Source organism: Stegodyphus dumicola, chromosome X1 (assembly GCF_044657685.1).
Source record: "Stegodyphus dumicola isolate Sdum_Otavi_A_Nest chromosome X1, ASM4465768v1".
Taxonomy (NCBI): domain Eukaryota; kingdom Metazoa; phylum Arthropoda; class Arachnida; order Araneae; family Eresidae; genus Stegodyphus; species Stegodyphus dumicola.
In genome coordinates, this window is record NC_140780.1 from 35024473 (window position 1) to 35032968 (window position 8496).

Genomic DNA, 8496 nt, shown 5'->3' on the forward strand with positions numbered 1-8496 from the left:
ACGTCGACCCCCGGGGGGGATTTACACCTCACATGGAAAAGGTCTCGAAAGTAAAATCACATGGAAAAGATCTCGAAAGTCCCATGCATCAAAGCTATTCTGAGATTTTCATCCCTGGTCGAATTACCAGTGTTTAGTGATTGTATCCACTCAGCTACTGATGTGTCTCTTGTATGTAAGAAAATAGGTTTTAAAGTTCTTGTAGAAGAAGCAGTGAAGTCGCTTTTTTTCGTTAGTTGCGTTCCGAAGTAAGCTTTGTAAATCTTTTCTGCAAATTCAGTCTTCCTATACTCCGTTTGAATGTGTAATTTCCACAGACATACTATGACATGTAAATTACTAATGCAATTTACACCTCATAATTTGTTTGAAGTGATGTTTATCAGATTTTGTGGTATATTATTAAAAACAGAACTTTTTATAAAAATGTCTTATTACACTTAGTTGAGAGGTATTCTGAACTAAGTGTATATATGCTAATATTGCATATTAAATCTTAGTAATTGTTAACATTTAAATACACTGATTTTATTACGTGTAATTATTTTATTATGCATTTAAACATTATTGATAAATGTACATCCAAAAATTCAACAAGAAATACAAATTTTGGCCAACAGGTGACTGACTACAATGGGTGTTCAACTAGGTATCGAATACTATTGAGCGAGCTGCCTGCATGGGTACTTTTAGCAGTTTTCTCCTTGCCTAATGTAATTAAGCTGATTTCCTTTGGGAAATCCTTGAAGAGGGCATTCCTCTTCGTAGTCGACTAGTCTTAGTTGTTTTTACCATAATAAAATAATCTAATACTTAAATTTCTTGTGTTAATTGTGAAAAAAAAAATAGGTAAGCAAAATGAAAAAAATAAGTTTTTGTGACAGGGTAAATGCATGCCATGTTAATGATCAGAACTTTTCACCTCTTAAAAGAAAAATATCTTTTCTGATTACGCCAGAACTCGCAGAGGCCATGCTTTTAGAGAGGCTACCTTTTTGAAAGACGTTATCAGAAAATATGGCTTCTGTTTCTTTTCTACGTCGGTGAAATTATGGAATCCCCTATCCAGTTAGCTTGGATCAAACTAGTAGCAGTTCTTAAATTCAACTGAAGCCCGGTTGCAGTGCTTTTCAGTTTTTTTAAGAAATTGTTAATTCCAGTTGGTGCACATTCTAGACATTATAAACTCTTCCTAAAATTCTGGCTGTTTAACGAATAGATTTTAGGACTTAAATATCCTACATTTCTTCATTAATCCTCCGAAAAACAAGGAAAGTGGCCGTTTGAAGATCGTACAAAATGTTATTGGTTAGGTCCTTCGACTTTCCACATGAAGGTCGAGTGTAGCAAGCTACAACAGGATAAACTTTGGAATTTCCTTGGAAAATTTAATCGCAGTGTCAAGTTATCTGTTATTCAGGGCAGAGCTTAAATTGTGCCGGTACTTCTTAGTTTTTGGGATAAATTCTAATTCTAGCCGGAGTGCACTGGAGCTCTAAATTAGAAGGCTTCGGCGGTGTTATGTAACTGAACAATAACTTCAATAGAAATTTGATCTCGAAAATTTTATTTTTAACAGCAAAATTACATTAAAAATCGCTTATTAAGTAGTAGTTTATCTGTTTGCATTTTATTTAATTTTAATCATTTAATAACTTTATTCAATTATTTTAATGAATAATAATAAATTAATTATGAATTAAATAATAATTATCAATTAAATCATAACTAATTAATATTAATTGTTAACATAAATAGTCACAACAATTAAATAATTATTAATTAATTTGATAATCATTAACTATTCAATTTTTTAAATTATTAAATTATCATTTTATTCATTTATTTACTCTTGCTCCTCTTTCCTAATGGTCTTCCATAGGGCTCTGGCACTTTTGGAAATTAAGTCCTGATTCAGGGAATATTTCATTTAGCATTAACTGAGACTAATGTTGATAATGTCTACTCTAGCTTGAAAATAGCGTTGGTGAGCACTAATTGTTTTTTTTTTTTTTTTTTTTTTAATGAACTTGTCTGCTTGAGGGGCCGACTGGTAGTTAATTACATTGCCTGTTGCAAAAATAAAAGCTCTACATGCTTATTTAGTCTTTCTTTCTTTTTTTTAAATTTTTATTTATTTATTATTTTTTGTTGTTGTTGACAAAATATGTTATACTCAGCCAGGAACGCTTTTGATTTAATAAATTTGAATTTCCTCCCAAATACCCAATAACTAGTTATCTGCTCAGATTATTTCTAAAGTAGCTTAACAAATGTATGTTTCAATTTCCCAGGGACTAGTTTGCATTGTCAGATAACTAGTATGTTTAAGAAGGAAGAAATGTTCGAGATGTAAATCGAGAGATCGTATTTGAAAGGGGAAAAAAATCGACATGTTTATTTTATTTTAATTATTTACATTCATTGCATGTTTATTTAATTTAATTAAATTTATTGTTATTTATGCATCTCCTAATATCCTATTTAATTTTAATTACTTATTTTACTTACTATTTTACCACCTTCCACGGTTATTGTCATTCCTTCATAGGGTTTTCGCATTTTAGAAATTAAGCTTTGACATAAGGGGAACTGCTACTAGTTTGACATTTATTAACATAAGGGGGGGGGCCGAAAAGCGATGTTTGTGTTTTTTTTTCCATCAAACTAAAACAAATAATTTTATAATATACTTTTATTTTGCGTAAATGATGTAATCACCCTTATTATCATTGTTTTTTTTTTACATTTATTGGACAGTTTTTAACTCTGGATCTGTAGAACAAAGATGGTTCTGGATTTAAAAAAAAAAAAAAAAAAAAGGAAATCCATTTTTGACTTCTTTCCACGTTTCAAAATTTTTTCGCACTTCAGAAGTACTGTAACAGCCTGAATAAACAGTAATCACAGGACGCGATGGTAGGCGAATGAAATGGTCCTGGTAACACCTTCCATCCTAATTATTTAATAATTATTTTGTTTAGAATCTTTTTAATAAAGTGTGTTTGGCATTATCATGTTACAGAATAGCACCATTTTATTAATAAGAGCTGAATACTTTTCGCACAAAACTTGGTTTCCTCGAATGATTGCTAACAATAAGGTCATGATCTGACCTGGCTCTAGCATCTCAAAATGGATTATGCCCAAGTGAAATGCAAAGCAAACAGCAGTACTTTTCTAATGCGTAAGCATGGCTTTGGGGGTTGCTAGAGGGGATTGATTAGGAGTCATTGTCTTTTTCATTTAGGGTAATAAAGGATCCACCTGTCAGGCAAGTTGGATGAGTCACAACAGACAACAACCCAACATAAAGGACCCATTTATCATCTCCAGTCACCACATGTTCAAGAAATGGTTTTGCGTTGTGCTGTTATAACAAATTGCGGGTGACTGAACGATTAGCTTTGCTTCTTATGACAGAGTGTCTGGAACCCAAACATTTTCTCTCTTAATTTTACCAATCCTTGGAATTCGGATTCAGAGTATCGGGATAATTTTTCAATCACCTGACAAGAATTTTCTACCACTTCTGTCTGGAAAATATAGTTATCAAGAGATATTGCTTAGTATGAACGCAGTAAACTGCTTAGTTATTGAACAGTCCTTAGGAAAAATTTTTTTCGTAAGGGAAATGATGGTATGCACGAATACATTACATCCCAGTCTCCGTTATATTTATTGAATTCAACCATTGGTCTCTGCTTTCAATGAAGCTTCAGAACGAGTTTAGACCAGTTTTATTCAAATTATGGTATTATTTAAGCTTTTTTTTTTTTTTTTTAAAGCAATGCTATGTTTAGAATTGTTTCTATCAATTCGTAACGAATATTTTGGCTGTCGTAGTCTTAATTTGTTGGAGTTTCTTAAATGTGGCGCCATCTGTTGAGCTTATTCTTATCTAATTTGCAAGCTCACCGAGTAATTCTCCCCGCCCAAAATAAGAAATTGAAACATCGTTGACCTTAAATTTGTATACATGTTAATTTTGGTTTATATGAGATATGCAAAGAGTATTACGAATGCAAATGGTTTTAATTTATTTGCTACAGCAAAACTATAAAATAACATCAAATAAATTTAGTACATAGTAATTATGAATGCTACACCAAATATTTATTTGAAAATGTGTTGAAAACAAATACAGTGCTTGATTTTTTTTCCTCCTTGATAGACACACCTCTGTATTTATGTATGTGTGTATGTAAGTAAGCCTTACGGATTAAGATTTTATTTTCCTCTGCCTTTCAATCGGATTTTTATTCTTAAAGGGCAACCATTTAAGTTGCAGCAGGGAAAAGCATAAAAAGAGACCCCGCATTATTTTAAAACAAAACTTTTAAAAATCGATATGGACATACATCCTGATTAGTTTGAAGTGCTTTTATTTAAAGACATCATATAAAAATTTTTAAGTGTATGCAGTGGACGCGGATAGTAAGTCCTTCCCCCTTTTACCTGCTCAGATATATTTTTTATTTATTTTATTAATATTTATTGCAATTTCTGTTTACTTCCACATAATATATACTGGCTATTAAATCAGTGTTGAATTGCTTGCTGAAGAGGCTATCAAGTGACATTTAAAGTGGCCGTGTCAGCAAAATTATTCATTCCCCAGAAAGAAAACATTTCTTTTTTGTTCTAAACTTTCCCCCCTAAACTGCACATGCCATTAATCATCAACACCAGATAGTCCTCTCATGTTGCCTCATCAGAGCTGTGGGAATCCAAGCTTTATTTTAGGAGGTGAGAGTTCGTAATACGGGATATAATAGTTTAATTCAGGGGCTCTCAACCAGGCCGAATTTCATAGTTTTAGGGGTAAAGAGAATGAGGCCAGCCTTTTGTTTAGCTGTTAAGTATTTAGTTTGTTTAGGAATATAAAAATTACTTTTATTCAAGTTGTGGTGTTTATCTGTATTTTCTAAACTTTTTCTGTGCAGTTTATAAAACACGTTAAAAGAAACCTTAATCTAAATAAATGTATGTTTGTATTTTTCGAATTTTGGAAAAGAGGACAGGAATGATTTTCTAGCAGTGCTGAAAGGGGCGCATGGCCCAAAACAGGTTTGGAACCACTGGTTTAAAGAAAAAAGAAAAATAAAGATGAAGAATACAATTTCCCTAGAGACAGATACATGCAATGTCTCATAAAAACAGATTTATTCGAAATTGGTAAATGACTTGTATTCTTGTTAGCCATGGGGAAACCCACAAAAACTCCTCTGCCGTCAATCCATTAACAAGTCGAACTACCAGTGATCAATGGTTTTACCTTTCTGCCACTGGTTCATCCGTTTCGGAAGCTTGTAATTCGATTTAGTTTGATAATTGCAATTGATATAAAATGGATTACAGCTTTGATCATTATTTACTGCACCTCATCTGCATTATACATGCAATCAGTATTCATCGTATTTATTATCACGCAAAGTATGTACTGTCTGTTTAGCAATAAAATAACTATAGTATCATACATCTTTCCCCAATAAAATGATTTCCAGATTTTCTTGTATTCTGACTTAATTTTTGAAATATTAAATTATCATCAATTGTGTTTAAATTTTTATTTTACACATGCTTTGTGTTGACAGCCCAAATATATAGCTTTCGCTTGTTATCTCTTCATATGTTTTTTATAGTTTTGTTGCAAGGACTTTGACGACTTTCCAAATTTTCAAAACTGAATTTTTGAAGATTTTGAGTGTTGCCAAATAATGCTGTATCGCCAAATCTCTTTATTTTGATACGATACTTTAACTGTTTATCTATAGAATGTTAGCAGATAATTATTTTATGATTACGTATTTATAGATGAGTAGATTCACATAATATTTTTATCAGAAAAATTGAGAGTTCAAGGTTAGAAGACCTCCCTTATAGGTAGGATAAGAAATTGCTTCTAGATTTTTCCTGTCTCTTGACGGATTTTCAAAGAGATAACATTCCGTTGCCTTTTTTTTTTAGAAACATTTATTTATTTTACTGGATTCAAAACCCACAAAGTATAGCACAAGGCTCGCAAAGTCAAAACAATCTCAGGCACAAATGTATGTAGGCATGAACTTACTTGTACAACAAACAGTACACGTTTACAAGAACGTGAAAATGCAAAGTTAGACACATAACAGAAAATTTAAATAGTATTTGCAAATTTCGAGAGAAAGAAGAAGCCCCACCAGTGGCCGTGTGGTTAAGATTGCTTAGTATTGGTTCAGTGAAACCTTGGCTCATGAACTGAAACCTTGGTTCCTGAAGATAGTTCGTCATCCGAAATATTCGTAAACCGAAACAATTTTTCCCAATTTAAAATTAACTGATGCGATCTTGGATTCTGAATGATTGCTTATAAAAGATTTCGTAATTCAAAAATAGTGGAATTCATTAAATCTAACATATGCACAATATTGAGATATACACAGTAATTTGTTAACACAATAACAAACATATAAAAAATAGGAAAACCTGAATTAAATTTTACCGCATCTCTTCGGAAAAAACCCATGAAGAAGCCGAATGTGCAAAATATTATTATTGTTTGAAAGGGAAAAAGTCTCATTCCGTAAAAAAAATTAGCAGGGAGTTACTGTTGTTTATCTGTTTCCCCCCCTTTTTTTTCTCTTTTTCTGAACAGCACCTCGCTTCTACTTGAGAATCACTAAGCCTTTGTCCCATTAAAAATTTCTCCATTTTTATTTATTTTTGTCTATATTTTCCTAAAGCAAGGCATCGGATTGTCACTACAAATATTTAAGATGCGACTTTATGTGGATCATAATGTTCTATAAACATTTGTACCTTATCCAATTTTGCCCAAATTTCGTGGATCAAATAACTGGGAAGATCTTCATTCTGCCCCCTTCTGAAAAAATTTCCTTCTCTGCATTAGCTACACTTTAGAGTATCATTTGCTGCCAGCTTACGTTTTCGTATCTCGAGACATCTTTCTTCATTCAAACATTTTTCGTTTGGATTTGTTCCTGCTCCAGGGCGTTTGTTAATCAAAGTTTCACTGTAGTAAGACTCGGACTAGAATTTAGGGGAGCTGGGGTTGGGATGATTAGTTTTTGTGGTTTTCCCCGTGTGTAACATGAATACGAGCCAATTATCCTTTGAAAGTCCTTTAGGAAGTCATCTTTTCCCTTAGTCAGATAGCTGTCGTGTTCTTTGCCATATTCAAATAAGCTAACCGAGAGAACGAAGAACGCTAAGATAATTCTATTGCCAGGCAAAGGAACATTCATTACTTCTGAGTTGCGGTTATCCATTGTTCTAGGAACTGGCCTTCGGGTGTGAAGCAGATAATGAAAAGTTTTATTTCCTTGTCGTTTCTCAAAGAGTAATCTCAAATCTAGAGCTCCATAGCGAATCTCGGGAAAAGGATAAGCAAATAAAACTTCTTCGCGAAAATGTCAGCAAAAATGCATTCGTGGATGTTAGATACCTCACAGCAGTTAGGAAGCCTTCGTCAAGTACATTCAGGATTGTGCCTGACCGTTGAAAATAAAGCATACTCAAATTATTACTCCTGCAGCACCGTAATGGTTCTTCTTCGTGATAAGGTAGGTTTGGCACTGTGTTCCAGGCTCTCTACAGATACAAGTACGCCAAAGTCAGTGTCTAGGCTGAATCTCCACTCATCTGTTAAAAGAACGCTGCTCCATTGAAGTCCAAGGCGCATGTTGTCTGAACAATGCTAAACGCACTCTCTTGTGGGCGTCAGTAAGTGGGACACAAACAGTGGGTCTTCTGGCATGTAGTCCTCTGTCATAAAGCTTTCGGGCAACTGTAGAGCTTGAAACTCGGGTTTCAGTGGCCGCATACAGCTCACGTGGCAGCTGTGAACCTGTAGCAGTCCGCGTCACCTCACTGAAAGTGCCAAATAACGATCCTCATTAGTCATTGTGGATCTTTGTCGACCTTGTCCGGGTCTTTCCGATATAGATCCAGTGTTCGGAAACTGTTTCTGTAAATTTCAGACGACGTTGGGGGGCTACATTGAGCTCTGTATCCACCTGCGCTTCTGACTTGTTAGCCTCCGATCTACCTCCAATTCTCCATCTCATTCCGTCATCCATACGTTCGTGGCTGCTTATTTTACTTGACACATCATAAAATTTACGAATTTCTGCGAGAAACACCGTGAAAGCCGTGAAGGAGTACCGGGCGCACAAATAGCTGAAAACCACTCGTGCGCTTATATCGCCTCCACAATTACACCTCAACAGACACATACGTGTACGCTTACGCATTCGATTCTGAATAATTGAACAGCTGTTCTCTGGCATAATTAGTACCTTTGGTTTAATACGTTTTGTTGAAATAGACATAATTTGGAAATTCTCTTCATTTTGCGGACCAATGTATTTATTTATTTATTTATTTTTGAACGACGCATAGGAAAGGAGAACTTTCTGAAATAATTCAACAGCGCTAGAGCCAAAAGTGTGTACCTAACGGAAATCATCTTAAAAATGGGAATGTGAATTCCAA